Raw genomic sequence first — 22,520 nt, 5'->3', positions numbered from 1 at the left:
TAGCGGCCATGGCCCATGGACCCAGCTGCTCCGTGGCATGTGGGATCTTCCCGGATCGGGGCACGAACCCGTGTCCCCTGCATCGACAGGCGGACTCTCAACCACTGCACCACCAGGGAAGCCCTCACCCACACTTTTGATTACTTTTATGGGAGGAGGTTATGACTCACAGTAGTCAAAACTTGGAAGCAACCAAGATGTCCTTCAGTCAGTAAATAGATAAACCGCAGTCCATCAGATAATGGAATATTATTCAGCATTAAAAAGAAATGAGCTATCGGAGACTTCCCTCGTGGTCCAGTGGTAAAGAATCTGCCTTCCAAAGCAGGGAACGTGGATTTGATCCGTGGTCAGGGAACTAAGATCCCACAGGCTGCGGGGCAACTAAGCCCACGCACCTCAACTAGAGAGAGAAAAAACCTGCATGCCACAACTAGAGAGAAGCCCGTGCACCATGACAAAGAGCCGACGCCACAATGAAAGATCCTGCATGCCTCAACGAAGACCCCGCATGCCGCAACTGAGACCCAAGGCAGTCCTGAAAAATAAATAAATAAATAAATAAATAAATAAATGAGCTATCAAGCCAAGAAAAGACTTAGAAGAAACTTAAAGGCCTATTACTAAGTGATAGAAACCAATCTGAAAATATTACATTGTGTCTGATTCCAACTCTATGACATTCTGGAAAAGGCAAAAGTGTGGAGACAGTAGAAAGATCAGTGGTTGCCAGGGTTTGGAAGGGATACATGGGTGGAGCACGGAGGATTTTTAGGGCAGTGAAACTACTATGTATGATACTGTAATGAAGGATACATGTCATTTTACATTTGTTCAAACCCACAGACTATATGACACAAAGAGTGACCCCAAATGTCAACTGTGGACCTTGGGTGAGGATGACGTGTCCATAATTGAAACGATAAATGCACATACACTCATTCATGTGTATGTTTATAATTTTCACCTAGTCAAAAGGTTCATCATTGGTGAAATGTACCACCTGGGGAGTGATGTTGGAGACTGGGCATGTGGCAGGTACCGAAGGGAGAAATTGGGAAATCTCTGTACCTTCCTCTTCATTTTATTGTAAGCCTGAAACTGCTCCAGAAAAATTGTCTTTAAAAATAAAAATAGGGCTTCCCTGGTGGCGCAGTGGTTGAGAGTCCACCTGCCAATGCAGGGGACGTGGGTTCGTGCCCCGGTCCGGGAAGATCCCACATGCTGCAGAGCGGCTGGGCCTGTGAGCCATGGCCACTGAGCCTGCGCGTCCGGAGCCTGTGCTCCGCAACGGGAGAGGCCACAACAGTGAGAGGCCCACGTACTGCAAAAAATAAAAATAAATAAAAATAAAAGCATGGGAAAAATAAATTCTAAATCTCAATAGAGAAGTTATACTGAGTTCCTGAGAACAGATAATGCTGTGGAAAGTATTTCATGAGAGGGAATTCATTAGACCTGTGCTGTAGATCTTTTAATAATTTCTAAGGGAAGATGAAGCTACCTGGTTTGGACATTAAAATGAAGAAAGTATTAACTGTCTGGAATATCTTTAACTTGGGGAAAATCTGAGACTGCATCTCTGATAACATACGTTTCACATATTATGGGGTTATCGTTCAGTCTATCCCAATTCAGGTACCGATAACTAGTGATTTCTAAAAGCAAAGCGTGAATTAGCCAGCTCTAGTTGAAAGAGGGCAGTCACTCAGGGAGAAGGGCTTTTTTCTACATGTCCTTGAGCCATTGACTGAGGCACATTTGTGTCCATTTCTGTATTCATAAAGTTGAAAATAAAACATGCTTCTAAAATTACTGAAGGACCCCCGATAGAAAGGTGAAGAGGTCCACTGGCATCTTTATGGAGCAGTACAACAGGGGATTAAAGACTACAGAGAGAAAGGGCACTGCTGGGGAATAGATGGTTTCAAATGCAGCAGCAAATTATATGCAAATTTAAAATTAAATGTAAAGTCCTTCTGTCAGACCCTCCTAAAAGCCATTGCCTTGGGTATTTGAACCTCGAGGGCACATTCATTTGAGAGTATACAAATTTTTTTAAAAGATACAGTTCTTTATAAATTATTGGTTGTACACTTTAAAATGTTGCCACTTAAGCTCAGTGGGTTAAGTGATGGGACATGAAACCTTGGGAAGAATGTGGGTTAGTTACTGTCAAGGTGTCAAAGGTCATGTTGGAAGATCTACTAGATTTTTACTTTAAAGGTGAGACAGCGAGGTCATGGAGTTGGCCCCTAACTGGGGTGAAATCTTTTAAATTTACATGTCCATAAAGTGGACCACTGTCTCAGAATCGGAAATATAGGGGTAAATATAGGAGTTAGTTAACTTTCGAATTTTTGATGCATACCCTTTACTTTGAAAGGAATAATATGATTTAAGTGACTTTTATTTTAAAACGTTTAACCATTTCCCTACTCTTGAGCATATCAGGCTTGCAAACTTAGTAAATATGACTTTTTTAAAAGTGCATTTTTCAATTTTTTTTAGTTAATTTTTATTGGAGTATAGTTGCTTTGCAGTGTTCTGTTAGTTTCTGCTGTACAGCAAAGTGAATCAGCTATACTTATACATATATCCCCTCTCTTTTGGATTTCCTTCCCATTTAGGTCACCACAGAGCATTGAGTAGAGTTCCCTGTGCTATACAGTAGGTTCTCATTAGTTATCTCTTTTATACATAGTGTATATGTATCAATCCCAATCTCCCAATTCATCCCACCCCCTTCTTCCTCCCTTGGTATCCATGTTTGTTCTCTACGTGTATGTCTATTTCTGCTTTGCAAGTAAGTTCATCTGTGTCATTTTTCTAGATTCCACATATAAGTGATATTATACGATATTTGCTTTTCTCTTTCTGACTTACTTCACTCTGTATGACAGTCTCCGCCCATCCATGTCTCTGCAAATGGCGTGATTTGTCCTGCAGTCATAGGTAACCAGGACAGATCTGGGTGCCTGGCAGCAGGGTGATGCCATAACAAACACCTAAAAATGCACACTGGCTTTGGGACAGTGGAGGATAGATGCTACAAGGGCTTTGAGAAGAATTCTGGCAAGATCTTGAAAAGTCTTCATGTGCGAGGAAACGAGAACATGAAGAACTCAGGAGAGTGTTGGTGGACATCCAAGGTCTGGAGGGAGCTGTCTGTGCAGCTTAAAGAAAACAGAGAAAAGTGTTAACAAAAACTTGAGGAAAGGGGACTCTGATGGTGGTGGAGTAGAAAGTCCAGCATGTCTTCTGTTGCCTGAGATGATGTGAAACTGGAAAAAAGTGCTGCATTAGTCAGCGCAGACTCATAGCAGAACCCCGAGTCAGGCGGCTTACACAACAGACATTTACTTCTTACAGCTCTGGGGGCTGGAAGTCCAAGATCAGGGTGCCGGCAGGGTTGGTTCCTGGTGAGACTTCTCTTCCTGGCTTGCAGACGGTCCCCTTCTCACACTGTCCTTGGATGGCCTTTCTTCCGTGAGTGGAGAGAGAAATGGGGTAGGGGGAGACCTCTTTGGTGTCTCTTCCTCCTACTGGATCAGAGCCCCACCATTATGACCTGATTGAACCTGAATTACCTCCCTAAAAGCCCCGTCTCTAAATCCAGTCACATGGGGAGTTAGGGCTCCAGCATATGGATTTGGGGGGACACAAGTCAGTTCATAACATGCATCTAATGAGCTCTATGATCTAGCTAAGGAGAATCCCAGTCAAAATATTAAAACATCCAATGGCATTTATTCGTTGCCTGTGATAATATGCAAAATGAAATAAATATGCTCAAGAATAAACTCTTAACTATAAAGCATCCAGGATTAGTTGGGTTTGTAATTAAAAGATTTCCTCTTTCCAGCCTCTCCAGAAGAGAAAAAAGGTCCTATGCACCTAGTCTTTATAACCTACAGCAGGATAGGATATTCCGGGAATGGGACCTGTGTTTTAGCCAATTGGAATGGACTGGCCTTGAGTCTGGAAATACTCAGGTGGGTTCCAAGATCAATATTCTGATCCAATGGTTGATATTATTTGTGCATGTTGAGTTCATCTTCTGAGAAGTTTGGCTTTTTTTATTACAAAAAGTCATCTTTTTTCCATAAGTATTTTAGTATCTTTTACAAGAATGGTGATTGAACTCCTCTGACCAAAGCTTTATTGCTAATTTGGCCCCTATGGCACAGTCAGTAGGAATCTGACAAGTCAGCCTTCCAAACATGTCACATGAATAATACCCAGTCCCTCTAACCAATTTGGTTAGTTTCAACTCTCATGTGGGTGCAACTGGATTCAAGTATTATTTTTATCCTAGAAAAAGCGATGACAGGGTAATTCATCAACACTAACGATGATAATTAGAATAAGCGCCACCGTATGTGGTAACAGAGCTAAAGTTTACTGGATTCTTGTGGAACAGAGACTAATCTAAGCACTTAACTGATTCCATTCTCAGAACCACCTAGGAGCCTCGCACATTTTATTATCCACATTTGACAGAAAAGTAAGCTGAGGCACAGAATTTACAACTTGACAAAGTTTAGAAAGCTAGGAGGTAGTTCAGCCAGGATTCCAAACCAAATACTCTCAAGGCTCGGGATATTCAGTTTAAGAATATAAGATTCTCAGGGAGGCAGATAATTATTTCCACCCAGTGTCACTAGCTTAAGCTTATAATAACCCTTTTCATATGAAAAACAGGAGACATTTCAATCCTGCTTTGTAGCCATGTTATTTTATCAATGGATTTATTAGCATCTACCACATTTCATCATAAACTCTTGTTTATGTGTGATTCTCATTGAAATGTTAGCTATGTCAGCATTGAGACCTACTTAAGATGAATACCGTAAGCAGGTAACATAGTGTAACAGGGAAGAGCCAATTTTGACTCCATGTTAGATCTGATTCTTTGACTTTAACCTTTGCTTTTCATTGCTTCTGTTATTACAATCATACATAATGGCCTGCCTCAGGAAACCCCGCCCACCTGTGGATGGCTGCAAGAAGGAAGAAATTCATAAATCCCCTCCCCGAGGCTGGCCATTCCAGGAGATGTTTTGCAAGACTGATGGCCCTTCTTACCTTACTTCCTCCCCGCCTCCCCCTCTCTATTCTGCCTATTGACTATACTTCGCTCTCTGATTCTATAAAAGAAACTGGCATGCAGACGCCGATAAGATGGTTTTTTGGAGTCAGTAGTCTGCCATCTTCTTGGTCTGCCGGCTTGCTTTCCAAATAAAGTGGTCTTCCTTGCCTCAACAGCTCGTCTCCTGATTTATTGTGCTGTCGTGTAGCGAGCAGAGTGAGCTTGGACTTGGTAACAATAGTGCCTGAGATACTTACAGTATTTTCATTAATTCAGAGTAAAAAAACAAATGAGTTAGGCTAATAACTGTAGGTTGATGTGGGCATCAGGGTAGGACAACCCAGAATGAAATCTGCAAGCTATTTATTGTGATGCAGTGGAGCTGTCTAACCACCTCTGCCTCAGCATCCTTCCGGGGGCCTGGCAATACCACATCCCTTCTTGGTGCTTGGCCAGGCTAAACCAGGCTAACGTTTTGGGTGCTTTTGCAATAAAACTCAAGACTGGTAAAGAGAAGGAACTTATTTTTAGAAAAAAAAACCTTACAGGAGCTAGGATGCCAGTGACCACCCTGTAAGATGTTGCCTTGTGTCCTCCGACTCTCCATCCCCCAGCAGAACCATCCAAAACAGAGTTAGTAAACCCGGCCACAATTGGCGGAGAAATCTATGGGGAAGCAGAGACGAGATCCCGGGGCAAAGAGATTCTAGGGGCTCAGGAACAAAGACGAGGTCAAGGAGTGAAGGCTGGGGTCTGCAAGGATCTAGAGGCAGCTTCAGGGGTGGTGTGAAGGGAGCCTCTCCTGCAGCATCCCCTGTGGACACTACCTGTACCAGCAGATACAACCACAAGAAGTGAAGGACTCCCTGCAGTGCGTTTTGCTGGTATTTTCTTTTCTTTTTTTAAAAATTTATTTATTTTATTTGTTTACTTTTGGCTGCGTTGGGTCTTTGTTGCTGTGCGCGGGCTTCGCATTGCGGTGGCTTCTCTTGTTGCAGAGCACAGGCTCTAGGTGCCCGGGCTTCAGGAGCTGTGGCTCGCGGGCTCCAGAGCTCAGGCTCAGTAGCTGTGGCACACAGGCTTAGCTGCTCCGCGGCATGTGGGATCTTCCTGGACCAGGGCTCGAACCCGTGTCCCCTGCATTGGCAGGCGGATTCTTAACCACTGCACCACCAGGGGAGTCCTGTTAGGTATTTTCTAGTAAACAACATCATTCCCTGCTCCACAGAGACCTTTCCTGGGGAGGTTACTCTCAATCAGGTGATGGGGAGTTCACCACCTGGGTTTCGTGGTAAAGCTGCATTTTTACTCCTTCCATTTGTAAAAGTTTGTCCTCTCCCTTTTGTTCCTAAGTTCCCAAAATATAAGCTCACAGAGTTACTTTCAAAGTCTGTAGGAGAAGCAGGAGCCTTTGCCTTTCTCTGTCTGACTCACTCATCTTTTCCCCTTACCTGCATTTCCTCATCTTGCTCCCACCCCATCCCGAGCCCTCCAGGATTTGTGAAAGCCTCACCTTTAGCTTCCTGTAAGAATTAAAAAGCAAGGCCAGGAGGGCTCATGCGGGATCACATTCAGGGCGGTTCAGAAAACCGCATGCACAGCTAATGAGATATCGCAGCCCCACAGGGGCTCAGGGCCATGGGCCAGAGCCACGCACCGCAGAGCTGGCTTCAGGGGGAGCTGCAGTGGTGACAGCAAACGCCTCCTACGGTGAACGGCTGCAGGGATGAAAGAAGCCTTTCCTGCCTGGCCTAGATTCCAGATGTCTCTGTTCAAACCAGAATGCTATGGCCTGGCAGGCAGCTAGCACTTTTTCTCTTTTAAGAAATAAAAATGGATCCAGTGAAAGGGGGAATCCAAAAATAGGAAGCAGTCATCTAATCAGAAAGATATCCCACCAGCCTGGTGGGGTTCATGTATGTACAGCGCGCTTACAATGTTTTTTTAAAAAAAAAGGAAAAAGAAAAAGGTTCTTTTATTTTGTGTTTGGTTCATTTGTTCAGAAGACCCCCCTCCTAAAGCCTTAAAAAGAGATAGCACTTTGTGTGTCTGAGATCTTTTAAAAATCACCCTGTATTATTTGAGAGAAAAATCAGCTGGAAACTTTTTCTGCAAAACGGTGTTTAATTTTATACTCCGGGCTGCAGCATCAGCAATTAATAAAGTCACCAGCACTAGATAAAGAAAGACATGATAAACCAATTTACTTTACAGAGAGTCCAAATGCAGGTTAAATTTGCAGAACTGTTCCTTAAACTGCCAAAGGGCCTTTCGGCATTTAAGATGTTTTTCTAATGGGTTTTTCTTACTCAGAGTATAATCTTTATGGCAAAGTTCCCTGCGTGTTTATTCCCTGAGTTGCATTCCTCTCTCAGGATAGTGTGGAATGAAAGTCCTGCACAGTTGACACTCGACTTGGAAGATGTTACCGGCAAATCCCTCCACTCATAAAAAGAGCCCTTGCCATGTGCCAAGCACCGTGTGAGCCCTTTACATGTATTACCTGATTCATCCTTCACAACCAGCCAAGAGCAGGTCCCTTGGCTAGCATCCCGGCTTTACAGATGAGGAAACTAAGACAGAGAAAGCTTCTGTCCCTCCCTGCGGACCCAGAGCCAGAGGAGGCAGGGTGAGGATTCTCACTCAGGGGGTCTCTGCAGGGAGACCCACACCCCCCACCCACCCTGTTTCCTCCTTCATTATGGTCAAGGTCTTTCCTCCCTCTTATGGCCAAACCCTCTGCCTCTCTCCACTCTGTATTCCACAAAGAAGCCAAATAACTCTCAAAAAGAAATCCTGCACTTCAGCCTCTGAATTCTTCTACATGGTAAGCTCCATATGGACAGGAATTTTACCTCCCTTTGTTCTAATTGGTCTCTGCCACTTTCCTGGTACGAAGATGCTTAATAAGCATTTGTTAATAAATTGATGGAGGAGGTGCTGTCTTTGCCTTCCAGATCTAGTCCTTAACCTAGTTCACCTTGCAAGTAAGTACATTTGATTTAAATACTCATTCTTAGAGATGTGAAAAAGAAAGTTTATTTTATTTTGGGGAGAGGGGTATATAGCTGTAAAGTGATTTTTTTAAAGGCTAGATTTCTGCAAAGGTGACAGAAAGCTGAGTAAACAAGACCTTTGAGGTTTATAAATTTATCTTTTTTAATTAAATGAAAGAAGTTTTGCTTGAAGCTATACATCCCTACTTTTTTTTTTTTTTTTTTTTTTTTTTTTGCGGTACGCGGGCCTCTCACTGTTGTGGCCTCTCCCGTTGTGGAGCACAGGCTCCAGACGCGCAGGCCCAGCGGCCATGGCTCACGGGCCCAGCCGCTCCGCGGCACGTGGGATCCTCCCGGACCGGGGCACAAACCCGCATCCCCTGCATTGGCAGGAGGACTCTCAACCACTGCGCCACCAGGGAAGCCCCGTCCCTACTTTTAATAGATTACATAACTTCTTTAGAATTGGAAGATAAAATTCTAAATGTGATCATTATTTTCCTGTTCTGTCTGTGTCTAACATCTGAAGTTTGGTCTACACTGGAGTGTTTTCATCGTTTTTTGACCGTGATGTACAATAAAGGTGGAGGGAAAAAAAGAACAAACAAACAAAAAAAAGAATAAAAGTAAAAAATGAAAGGAAGGAAGGAAGGAAAAAAGGAAGGAAAATCTTCAAGTTACCATATATAACAGGAATACCAAGATGACATATAATTGTTCCCTCCAGCCCCCATCCTTGTCCTTAGCTACTTAGAACATTGCCAGCATATTTTCATAAAAATTTTCTTACTCTTATTGGAAACCATATTCCCTATATTTTCTATTTTATTCCACCCTACTCGGTTACATTATATTCCATGATATTTTCATCTATTACATTCTACTCCATTCTACTTTAAAACACTGCTTTACAACCTACTAAATTAAATTACCAATATAGTGTGTCTTTTTCAAAAGTCTACAAGATGCTGAAATTGATGTTTTCAAAGTAGAACTAACTCAGACAAAACAAAACCAAAAAATACGGTCACATTGGTTTGCAGCCACTGTGGAAATCAGGCAGCCTCCTTTTAATTGGCTGCATTTCCACTCTTTAGCAACTTGTTTTGTCGATATGCCTTTTCATCCCCAGAGATATGAGCTACAATGATTGTAAAGGCTTTGCATAAATCTCATGAGTAAACACAGAAGAAATATTTTCCAAAGTTTTTCCAAAGTTCAGTATTAATCAGGTATGCACATCCGAAGCACGTGGTTGCAGACACCTGCTCAGTGAGGAGAGGCCCCTTTGCAGTCAAGAGCTGTTTGGAAACGTTAAGCTAAATTATACACGGTTTAAAAGTCCTGAAATGAACAAAACACTGCACAGAGCAATTGCCAGTGAAAACCACACATCCATCTACTCAGCTCTATGACTCAGATACTCACGGAAACCTCCAGTAAACTCTGTACTGTTAAGAGATGGGGCATCCTGGTGACTCAATCGGTTAATAAAAGGAATTAGTCCATACGCGTAAGTCTAGACACATTCATTTACTATTTACCTGGGGGTATCTAGAGAAATCAACTGAATGTTTAACTTTAAAATCAGTTGTTATAGCTATGACTGTAAACAACAGTTTGACTACTGGCTGGAGAATAGGTTGAGATCATCTGTTTAACTAGCAAGGTCTGTTAACAAGTCACAAGTCAAGGGGAACAGTCTCCCATTAGCTGATTTCCAGGGACTGTCAGAGTATTTACAACTCAAACATCTGCCCAAGGAATGACTGAATGCGTGATTTGAGCGTTCTTAGAGTTTTTAATTAGATATCAAGAGAGATGAATCCAAAATTCTTACAATTCTAAGACCCAGTAGCAACTATGATAAAAGTTTTTTCCTACACTCATATTTTTTCTGGACCATTTCTAACAGGGTCCATGGGCCTCTTAATATCTAATAACTTCCCTCTGTGACTCAAAAAGCATCTTCCAACAGGTCAGCTTCATAGGTCTTGGGGCCGCTCACGGATCTCTGTCCTTCCTGGAATCTTGTACACAAACTCGAAAAAATTCTTTTCCATTATTTTTCCCATTATATTGTTCATTATTTTTGTCCATAGGCCTAGCACCTTCTTCACATCACTTATTCTCTTCTCTGTAGAGACTGATGATTGGCCCTTAATTTCTCTTTTCCTGATGTTCCATAGAAACAGAACCCCTAGACTTTATCTTGACAAATGACTGCTCAGAATAGATCCTCTATTTTGAAGCTAAATGTGAAGAAAAGTATCATGTGACAGTTTCCAGGAGTGTTCCTTAAAAATCTGTCTTTTCTGCTTTCTTTTTGAATCTCCATTTATCCTGCTAATTGGAACCTACATGTGATAATGGGTGCTCCAACTGCCTTTTTTGGACCATGAGGATGAGGGCTACACCTCAGGGATGGCAGAGTCTAGGTGTCTCAAGACTTCATGGAACTGAGATGCCCAGCTAGGTCTGGGTCACCTACCTCTAGGTTTTTATGTGTGGAACACTTCCAGCATGCCAGCATCTGGGGCTATAAGAGGAAGGTTTGAGGGTGGTTCAAAATGCAACTGGGGTTCCCTAGGCCTCAGGCAGTGCATGGGGTGGGGAGTGCCAAGGGCAGCTCTAGGAACCAAAACATGAAAGGCAGCTGTCAACTGTGTTCAGTCCATTCCACACACAAGTTAAATACAGCAAATTTTACACAGTGTTGGGATTGGGGCCTTGGATTTATTTTTTTCTCTTTAATTTTCTTTTTTCTTCCACTGGTATTTAAAATTCATTGACACGCATTCACTCTATTTTTACAAACACGTTTATTATGTGCCTCCTCCTTGTAAATGCATTGTTACATCTATCTTTAGCATCTAAGCTTTCAAGTTAGCCCTTGGCCTTTTTATCTCTGTGAACTCTTTCAAAGTCAACATTAAAATAGAGAGCATCAGTTAATCATATTGTCTCTTTTATTGACCCTGCATTGATGTATGAAATCTTTCCAGATGAACGGTAACGTTTTGTTTTATTAGAGATTAACTTCCACTACTGTTTTCAGAGAACTTTCTGACTTCTTTCCCCAGGAACTTGCTTTTAAATCAGCCCTCGAGACTTCAAACTGCGAGCCTCTCAGCAAAGGGCATGAAACAGCATCTGAGTTGCTGCTGCCAGAGTAACAGCTCCATTTGATGTCGTCTTGTTACTGGATGAGCACATCAAAGGTCTCCCAACGCCTGCCAGCCTGGGACCCATGAGCAGAATCATCCTGGGAGAAACAGTGGGGAGACAGAGAAATTGCGCCTGGTTGAAAACATGGGCAAGAAAATCTCCTTCGTGGAGTAACAGTGGCATCTGTTAGCCGTGCTTCTGGATTCTGGGGACTCGTTCTATCTTGACACTCACCCATCTTGACCACACCTCCTAACTTCCACTGGGGTTGCAAGGCATTTTGTTTTTTAATGACAGCAAAAAAGAAAAGCACAAGAGAGAAAGTGTGCTCTAATATTTTTAACAATTTCGTATTTTAAAGATGGAGTGGTTACATGTTTTTGTTGAAAGGACGGTGATGGAGACACTAAATTTCGTGCACGAGTGGAGGTCTGACAAAGCATTTCTTTGACACGTTGGCACCTGCTGTGTCCTCGACCAGTGTCAGGGCTTCCACGAGATGCTCTCAACACTTAAGATACCTCCCCAATTAACTCCACAGACCCCTAGAGCCAGAGAGATGATAAAGTTGCCTTACGGTTTCCCTCATTTTGCAGACGAGGAATCTGGGCTCCAGGCCAGCAGGGGATAAGGCCAGAGTTGGGAGCCACATGCTCCTGCAGTGACGGGTGCCATGAGATCCTGGGCTTGGCTTCATTCCTCCCCCGGCTCCTCCTGTTCAGGTGGCAGTTCTCCCAACACCCAGCTCTCCTGGGTCCCAGGCAGTGACTTCCAGAATCTGTCATTAGGATATGAACCCTGAACCTTCAACACACTGTAGGGACACAAGTCTGGCCGTGATAAAAGGGGGCCTATCTCCTCACAGGCTCCCCAGAAAGTCAGCTCCTTCTGTTACTGCGACCTCGGGCTCAAGGGAAGTCAGTATGATTTCACAGTAGTTCTGGTCAAGCCACGGCTCACCAGGCTCCATAGGTCAGTCCCTCTCTACTTTATTATATTTTATTTTACTTTATTATATTATATTTTACTTTATTTTATTTTGTTTGCTTTGGTATTATTTTTTTTTTCTGGTCACACGGCTTGCATGGTCTTAGTTCCTTGGTGATGGATTGAACCCAGGCCCTCGGCAGTGAAAGCACCGAGTCCTAGCCACTGGACCACCAGGGAATTCCCTACTTTGTTTTATATTTTATTTTATTTTACATTCTTTTGTTTTATTTTATTTAGTTTGTTTTATGTTTTATTTTGCTTTACATTTTTACTGTATTTTACTTTATTATATTTTATTTTACTTTATTTTGTTTTATTTTATTGTATTTCACTTAATTTTGTTTTATTTTATTGTATTTTGCTTTATTTTGTTCTATTTTATTGTATTTTACTTTGTTTTATTTTATTGTATTTTACTTTTGTTTTATTTACTTTATTTTTTAATTTTATCTGACTTTACTATTTTACTTTAAACACTGTTGGAACCCCTCTCACCACAGGCACACAAAGCGACCTATTTCCTCTGTGTGTCTGTCTCCCTACAGGTAGGTCCTGGGCTGGGCTCTGACTCCCACCCAGGAGGGTCACTGCAGCTGGACAGGACTCTGTTTCACAGGAGAGAATGTTCTGCAGTTAAGTGATAACTGAATAAATCAAGCCAAAGCCCAAAATAGCAAACCTGCCTTTTCAAGGAAAAGAAACAAATCGTGTAGATGCGTCTTCCCCACGGATCCGCCATGCACTGCAGACCTAGCTTCCTGAGATGCAGTGAGAGGTGATGTGTCAGTGTGTGTGTGGGCGGGGCGGGGGGGAACACAGGTCTTCAGGCGTGGATGGAACAGGGCGCAGCCTGGAAGTGTGCTCTGGCCGCTGTCCAGCTGCTAGAAGGGGCAGCAGGGCCAGACGAGTAGGATGCTAGGGGCGATGGGCAGAAACAGCAGGACCCAAGATCCAGGACCCAGGACCTGGGACCCAAGACCAAGTCAAGGACCCCAGACACAGGGCCAGGGAGGAGTCAGGAGCGGGGTGCATGGGCCTCCGCTGCTTTCAGACCCCACAGAATTCTCCAGCCCAGAGGAGCCAACAGAGCCTGAGGCAGGAAGGCAGGAGGCTGCAGACATCAGACTGAGACTCCTGAGAATGTGGAGCTGCCTATTCTCGTGACTGTAAACTGACCTGTTGTCCACTGTGACCAGAATAATCTAGAGAAATGAAGAGAGATGAGCAGTCAGAGCACTGGAGCCTGGCCACCTGGGCAAAGCCTTCTGCAGCTCTGTAGAGGGCTGGTGACTGCTAAGCCCCCAGGGCCTCTGACCCCTCACCTGTGAGCCCGGGTCCCTCACCTGTGAGCTCAATCCCTCACCTGTGAGCTCAATCCCTCACCTGTGAGCTCAGGTCCCTCACCTGTGAGCCTGGGTCCCTCACCTGTGAAGTTGCGTAACAGCAGATGCAGCACCACCTCACAGGATGGAGTCAGGATGCAATGGGTCAACACATGGAGAGCTGGGACACAGCAAGTGTTCACTAACTAGCCACGAGACGACAGACAGATGTGTGGGTCTGAGGATGACAAGAGGAGAATCCCTGGGAAGGCACAAACCACAGCATATTTACTAAGTGCCTGTCAGTGGTGACATGAAACCCTGTCTCCCAAATAAAAGTGGAGGTTTGGGGGTTTTCCACCTCACGTCAAGGCCAGAAAACAGGCTGGAAACTTGCTAAGCCATCATGGTCATCGCCACTGCACGTGCAGCTGTGAAGGGCTGTGTCAGGCGGTGATGAACCACAATCCGGAAGAGGGCTGTCCAGCATGGGCACGGTCGAGGGGTGGGTGGGCAGCCGCTGGATGGAGGGCAGGTGAGTAACAACTTCAGAGCAGGTTGAATTAACCTGCGGCTGGGAAGATGGACTCCTGGCCAAGATTGACCCATGTCCGTTTCATACACACTATGATATCATTCAAATCTCTTTCATACTCGCTCTTTATTAAGTGACATCTGTGGGTCACAGTCTACGTGCCACAACGTGGTGGCCCTGTGGGATGGTGTGAAGAGTTGGGACCCCGGATCCAGGACAGCAAGAGAGCGCCTCTATTGACCCCCATGGCTGTGACTGAAGTCGCTCTCCCCTTCCAGTGTCTGGAAGCCTCTGCTCCCTTCTGCTCTGATTGAGTCAGAACCACCCAAGAGAAACAACCATGCATGAAGCAATGCAGGTCATCCTACACCTAAGACGGAAGTCCTGGGTCCTGGGTCACAGATTTCTGGTCCTTGGTCCTAAGTTTCAGGTCCCGGGTCCTAGATCCTGGGTCCTGCATCACAGATCCTGGGTCATGAGTCCTGGATCCTGTGTCCTGGGTCCTTTCCTTTCTGGCAATTAGGGGTCCTCAAGGCAAATGACTTTTCCCAAGTCCCCAGAATCTGGGACTCTCTCCCTTTTCATGAAAAGGAGACTACTCTCTCCCTTCTCAAAGAGAAGAGCCACCTCATGGCACTGCCCCAGGGGCCTAGTTCTTACTTTATCCTGCCCCTGAGGGCTGCCTGGGACCCCAGGGTCCCACGTGTGCAGTAACATGACAACACTCACCACCAGCACCACAGGTATGGAATCGGGATCCCGCAAGGTCGACCTGAATGAATGCTGCTGAACTGATTTTAAAGGAAAACGTTTGATTCTTTCCCTTATACCTTGATCAATGTACTGTGGACACAGCCACCTGTGTCTTGAACTTTTCTCCCTCCCCCCACCCTACCCCCCAGCATTAGAGGTTAAGTGGAGGGGAGCTCTGGAAAAGCCGCCTTGTAGTGATAAGCAGTGACTTGGAGCACAGGGCTACTCAGCAGTGATGGCAAAGGGAATCCATAAATGCCTCAGCGAGCCTAATGGGATTTTAGCGATCAAATATCATCATTTGTATACTTTCCGCATTATGGTAGGAACCCTTGAGAGCTTGCTTCTCTCCCGTTCTGTTCCTGTTAGAATTTTTTTCTTAGAGTAAATTTACATCAGTCCCACTTGTGCCGTGGCCCAGGTTGTGTCTGCACTTTCATTATAAACCGTGTTTACTGAAGGTTTACAACTTGGCTGCAAAAACCAGCTGGCACAAAAACTGGAAACTTGGCATGAACTGTTTGGCATAAACGTTGCCCGGAAGCAGTTTTTCTATCTAAATCTGAGAAAAACAGGCTAGGTCATTTTCAAGTTATTTGTGTTATTCATGCATAAATAAAATGAAGCCTGACAGCTTCAAAGCTTTGTTTGCTTTGCACTCCTCAAAAAAAAATCAAAAAATAGATGCGATCCAAGAAAAGTAACATTTGGTAAACAAATACTCCAGGATGGACTGTAAAAAAAAAATGAGGAGAAAAAAAGTGGGCTGGAGTACATGAAACAGAAAGGGAAAATGGAAGTGTTTCAAAAGTCACTTTGTGTCAGAAGGAGGAGATAGGAGATATATTATTAGATGATATGGCTTCTGGAGCCCATCTAGAGATTCCCAGGGACTCCAATTAAAAATGTAAACAAACGAAAGACAGGCTTTCACATAAAACAAAATTCTGTTAAAAACTGAGACACAGGCCTTCCCTGGTGGCGCAGTGGTTAAGAATCCACCTGCCAATGCAGGGGACAGGGGTTCGAGCCCTGGTCCAGGAAGATTCCACATGCCACGGAGCACTTAAGCCCGCGAGCCACAACTACTGAAGCCCGCGCGCCTAGAACCCGTGCTCTGTGACAGGAGAAGCCACCGCAATGAGAAGCCCACGCACCACAACGAAGAGTAGCCCCGGCTTGCCGCAACTAGAGAAAGACCGTGCACAGCAACAAAGACCCAACAGAGCCAAAAATAAGTAAAATAAATTTAAAAAATAAAAAAACTGAGGCACAGTGCCACCCAGAACTCAAGGTAACTAAATCTACGATAGTCACTCAAGAAACAAATAATTTTTAAATGTGTTTTCTAAGAGCAGTGGGCTATTTAAAAAAAATGGAGTAGATGGTAGAAAGAAGAAGATGTGAATGGTACATTAAAATGTGTTGATTTGGGAACTTCCCTGGTGGTCCAATGGTTAAGACTCTGCGCTCCCACTATAGGGGGCACGGGTTCGATTCTTTGTCAGGGAACTAAGATCCCTCAAGCCTTGCAGCACGGCTGAAAAAAAAAAGTGTTGGTTTTAAAAAACTAATGTCTATTGTTTGATGTCCAATGTCAATGTCTGGGGTCCCTTCACCCATCTACATGCTATCCAAAAAATTTTAAATTCAGTTTGTGAGCTTTGAATTCCAGCACCAGCACCAGCTCTCTTCAAGGGGAACGTGCTCGTCTCACCCTCTCTCCAAAGAAAGCCCTCCTGGCAAATTTAAAAGTCAGCCTTGATGTCAAATGATTCCTGACAGCGCTTGCATTGAGTTCTGTGCAGCGTGGGCAGAATGAACTTTCACTCTCACTGTCCCATCAAGGGGAGAAATACAACTAAGGCAATTCAAACAGAAAGTAAAAAATAAGTCAGAGAGGAAAGAATGCAGATCAGGGAAGAGGACAGCGAACCACGGGGCCCAGTCTGGGATGAGCGTTCTTTGGGGTGCCCCTGAGCGCAAGGAAGGTTTGCTTTGACTGGGTGTAACTTTCACATGGGTTTTTAGCAGCTGTTACTCCTAGGATTAGATGCAGGAAAATCCAGACGGTTGTCCTTGGTAAGAAAATTGGTTTTAGGCAGACTGCAAGCAGAGAGAGAATTCTATGGTTAGATAGGGGAAGAGTTTTGACTTTACCCGAAGACACCGTTTGGCCATCACCTGACCTGTAGGATCAGTGTAGTTCAATCCCACATGCTCATTGAAGCTACAGACACTCCTGGGCCACACCCCAACGCTATTGGTCCCGAGAACCATCAAATTAGCCAGAGAAGCTCCAAGCTCAGTGTCACTTTCTTCTAGAGCAGACGCTCCTGGAGTTCTCTACTTCAGAAAGAGTCCATGAAATCGTTCACTTCCCCTAATATCTAGATCGTTCCCATAACAATGCTGTGGTGTCAAGGATTCCAACTCATCCCACGATCTGCAAACCAGTTTTTACTCCATGGAGAGCTCGCCTTCCTCACTGAGGAGATGAAGACGTACGAATAAACACACAGAATCTCCCAACTGACAAAACTTTCAATAAGAAGACTTTAAAAGACCCAGGGAGTGTTATCTGGGCCCCAGAGGCCAGAAACGAAACAAATTCCCAGCCAGCAATAGGCCTCACGGAGACGAGAGGGTGAGGCCCCAAGTGTTTTCTCAGAATTCACCATTATTTCCCGGTGTTCTTTAAAGAAGCATAGTTGGCCTAACCTGACTGATTCTACAGTTAATTTCTTGAGGTCTGGGTTGTATTTATTTCTGTATTCTCCATCCCCAGCCCAGCTCCTTACACCCACCAGAGCTTCAGTGAATAACTGCAGTGGAGAAGCAGTCAGCTGGGATTGATGCTGTGATTTGGTGAGTGTTTATACTTACAGACAGAGAGAATGGTCTTTTGGTTTTGTTAAGACTGGAGGAAATGTCTGGAGTTTGCACCATCCACATGCAGGTGTGATTGTTTTGAAGTGTGTGTATCCCGTATCCACAAAGCTGGGGCTGACTGAAGAGGGACTGACTGCAGACCACGTTCAGAGAGCACTGACTGCTTCTAGAGCAGTACGCTCTTCAGCTGAGTCTTCTAAACCTCTGGGAGCCAACAGCTGGAGAAGCTACCTTTCGACCTTGGATTTGGGCAATTAAATGATTAGTGATGGAAACTCCAGGAGAAGTAAGTGTAGGTGTGGACTAATCTTGTAAGAAATTTCTATATTTTCGTATCCAGGGATGCCGTGGGGAAAGGGTCTGGGAGCGTGAGAGGAAGCAGGGAGGCAGTGCAAGCGTGTGGAGGTGGTCCAGGCAAGACCCGATGGGGCCTGGGAGATGGGAACACTGTGGGTCAGAGTCAGGATGATCTTGCTGGTGGAGTAACTGGGTGCTGGGAGAAAGGGGGTCCGGCCTAATTCCTCCAGGCGCCAGCCATTGCAGGGACTGCTTCCTATATTTCGTCCAGGTAGGTATGAATAGCTTCATTTTGTGGCTGACACAATCGAGGCTCCGATAGGTTAAGTCATGAGCCCAAAGTCATGATCTTGCAAGTGCAGAGGCAAAAATAACCCAGTTCTTTCTGAAAGCGAAACTCCAGCCCTTCCCACTTTGCTGTTTCTTCTTTTCTCCATTGTCAGTTCGGTTCCAAGAACTCACACTGGCACTTCACCTTCACTTTCACTTCCAAGGACACACTACACGATGTTGAGGAAGCATGAAGAAAAGGACCATGAGGTTCCCTTTGGAGCATGGACGCTGGGCTGTCCTAATCGCTGACACAGCGAGTGTTTCCCATACTCGGATTTCAAGTGTAGACAAGGAACATACATTTAGGCAACAGCGAAGGGGCAAAGGACTGCACCCCAGCCCTAGAGTGGACGGTAAGCAGCTGAGGCCACACATGCTGTTCTCATAGGTCCCCTGCTCTGGCCCCCTCCGGTCTGCTGTGGAGATGAAGAGGGCCACAGACCCCATCAGATTGTGCTGAACTTCACTTCTTGACTCCAACTATGCTGGATTAAAAATATCATGCTTGGGCTTCCCTGGTGGCGCAGTGGCTGAGAGTCCGCCTGCCCACGCAGGGGACGTGGGTTTGTGCCCCGGTCCGGGAAGATCCCACATGCCGCGGAGTGGCTAGGCCCATGAGCCATGGCTGCTGAGCCTGCACATCCAGAGCCTGTGCTCCGCAATGGGAGAGGTCACAGCAGTGAGAGGCCCGCGTACCGAAAAAAAACAAACAAAAAAACCCTCTGTTACCTTTCTCAGAAAGCCTCACCTGAATTCTTTGGTTCCCTCACCTGTTCATTTCTGTCTCAGTTCGCTCTAGCTGCTGTGACAAATACCACAGACCAGCCCTTATAAACACAGACATTGATTTCTTACAGTTCTGGAGGCTGGAAGTCCAAGATCAAGGTGGCAGCAGATTTGGTATCTGATGAGGACCCACTGCCTCGTTCACAGACGGCGTCTTCTCTCTGTGTCCTCACCTGGAAGAAGGGGTGAGGCGCTCTCTGGGGTCTGCATTATAAGGGCACTGATCCCATCATGGGAGCTCCACCCTCATGACCTCATTACCTCCTGACACCATCACCTTGGGGATCAGGAATCAACACAAGAATTTGGGGGGGGGACACAGACACTCAGTCTATAGCAGTATGTCTATGTCAGTCCCCCCAGAGTGAAAGCTCTGAGGAGCGCAGGACCACCGAACACCTCCAGAGGGTGTTATTCCCCAGAAGCCTAGGAGAGCAGTGTCCTATGGGAGTGTGAAGGCCTGCTGGGCCCCTGTCCTTAGTCCCTGGTGCAGTCTGGTTGCAACAAAGCTACTGGACATATTCAAGGATTGAACTGATTACAAAATAATTCCATTCTTGTGCTATATAATCACAATACCGTCTGGCTTAGCGAGAACAGGGTGGTTTAGAAGAGGTTACATGTGGGCTGTTGAGTTTGTTGGTGGCTCCAGCACAGGGCTTGGTAGCCCCACCTCGCAGACACACAGAGACCAGTGACAGGGAATATGGGTGGTTTAGGCGTGCGTTCCGGTTGGATAGCATTTTAATGGCTTTATAAATTGCTTTATCCCCTTTTTGTAAGAGCATTACTAATGTGAAGAGGTCAGTTACATTCTTAGTTATGTTTTATTGCATTTTAGGGGGAAATTATAACTTACAGTCGTATTTGCAAAGTTGGGTGTTTTCAAAGGTTGGGGACGACATGACTCAGAGATGTGAAGGTGACACAGGACTCAGATGCTCTACATGCTATCGCGGGAAGAGCTTCCAGCCTGCTGCGCATTTTTATCTAATCCCGGACTCCCAGACTCACCTTCTGCACAGGCAGCCTGTGGGCAGAGGCTGCAGGGGTAAAGGTGCGATGGCGTCAGCTCAGCCCTGCGATGCTCTGGGGCCTCCCAGCAAGGAGGGGTTGGGGCTGCAGGAGTGACCCACAGGCAGGACCTCTTCCCTGCATCAGAGGATACAGGACATGAGAGGGTCACACGCTCAGCGGGCACCAGGTTCCAAAGGGCCCAGTCTTCGAACACCTTGGTCTCATTTCTCAGCAGAAGAGTCGAATCTAACTTTTAGGGAGTATCTACCACATTCAGGTCACTGTTCCACTCACCAGACACTTCGCATTTACACTTATGAATCCTCCCCCTGGTCTGAGGGCATTATTTCTCTTTAAAGATCAGAAACCTCTAGCTTACAGCATGGAGTAAACTCCCCCCTACCCCACACACCAAGAACAGCTGGTGAGACAAGACGTAAACCCAGGCCTGTAATTATCTGTGAGATGATGACGTCGAGGATGATAATGGACATTTATTGAGCACTTGCTGTATACATATGACATGTAAATTGCAACAACGACTGTATGAAGTAGTACTATTATTACCCCAGCTGTCCAGGTGAGGAGACTGGAGGGTCCGGGGCCCAGAATCACCAGTGTTAGTAGGTGATGTTGTCCAATTAAAGCCCACTCCCCACGCAGCCCCTGGGAGCAGACATCCCCAGAGCCACGGCACTGCCCCAACATCACACCAGGGCCCAAACGCTTGGAGGCTCCTGGGGGAGCACAGCTGGGTCTTCTCTGATCCGGGGTCAGATTTTCTATGCACTCAACGCCTGCACACAAAGGAAGTCCAGGAAACCACCTTTCAAAGCTAAGAGGGGGGATGCTGTGGGTGGAGAGCTAGTTCATCCTCCCTTCCCTGCGAGCTTGTGAAACAGAGAGGAATGAATAAGGTTGGTGGTATTTTCTTCAGAAAAATGCCTGGTGAGTCAATCTGCCTGCCCTGTCTCACTGCCCTCCAACCACACCTCGTGCAGTGCCCAGGCAGCCCTGTATTCCCACCTCAATCTCCTTTACTCTGCTCCCTTTGAGCCCTGATGCTGTCCTTGGCTGTTACAAATACCAAAAGGATACTAAGCCTTCGGAGCTCAGTCCAAATGCTGCAGATCTGGGATCATTCCTGAGCCTCCCCTGGAAGGACATCTTCCTTTAGCCCCCAAGGCATTGCGCTGGCCCTTCTGTGCTTGTTCACTCTCACTGTCACCCAGCTTTTTTGTCTCCCACCACTTTTCCCTGCCCCTCGGATGTAGGTCATTGTTTACGTGTCTTTCCTCCTCCTGGACTGTGGATCCCCTGGTGCAAAGAGCACATCTTACTCGTCTCATTCCTCAGTGTGCCTTGAATGATAGCACAGAAACGTGTTCCGTGAATGTTTGCCGAGGACGATGAAATGAAGTGTGGGAGAAGCCATTCTCTCTAGGACGGAGCAAACGTGTCTTTCCTGCCCCAAGAAGGAGGTATGTTTGTAAAACTCCTTCAACATGAATTAATGGAATTGTAATTCAGAGTTAAGACATGTCTTCCTAGAGAGATCAAGCACATCAAAGCCTTGTTTTTGCATCTAGCAGGGCACAGCTTTTGCCTAAGGAGAGGCAAACTCCCCAAAAAGGAGCATCCAAGCAACTTCATTTTATTGATCTTGGATGTCACTACTGCAAAAACATTACAGCTCTCTGAGGGTTCCGATGATGGTTAGCTTTTATTAGCAATAAAGTATCGTTAAATTAAGGTGTATACATTGTTTTTTTAGACATAATGCTATTGCACACTTAATAGACTACTGTCTAGTGTAAAAAAAACTTTTATGTGCACTGGGAAATGAAAAACTTTGTGGGACTCACTTTATTGCAACATTTGCTTTATTGCTGTGCTCTAGAACCAGACCGCAATATCTCTGAGGTCACCTGTATGTATATCCTAATTTTTTTGACACACCTTCTACTCTCCCTCTCTTTCTCTTTCTCCTCATCCCAGCTCTTCCCTGCCCAGAACATCCTGTACCACTCACGATCCTGTCCTGTGAGGTCACTTGGAAGGAAGTAGGGTTTATACATTGATGTGGAAATCTACAGGCTACAAAAAGCCCTTTATTTTGAGGGCTAGCTAGACATTTGCCACGTTATAATGTACAGTTGCTGTTTTTCTGCTGGTATCCTTTTCCCTCCTTAGACTAACCTCTTTGAGAATTCCCATGTCTTATCTTTGCATCACCCAGAGTAGAGTGACTATTCAGTCAATAGATGGATAAATTGCATTCATAGATTTTCAATGTCTCTGTGATGTATCTTTTCAGTATGTAAACAACGTATAAGTTG

This window comes from Leucopleurus acutus (genome assembly GCF_964270905.1).
Source record: "Leucopleurus acutus genome assembly, chromosome: 1".
Lineage (NCBI taxonomy): Eukaryota > Metazoa > Chordata > Mammalia > Artiodactyla > Delphinidae > Leucopleurus > Leucopleurus acutus.
The sequence above is the reverse complement of the archived record's forward strand: the minus strand, read 5'-3'. Positions refer to the sequence as shown.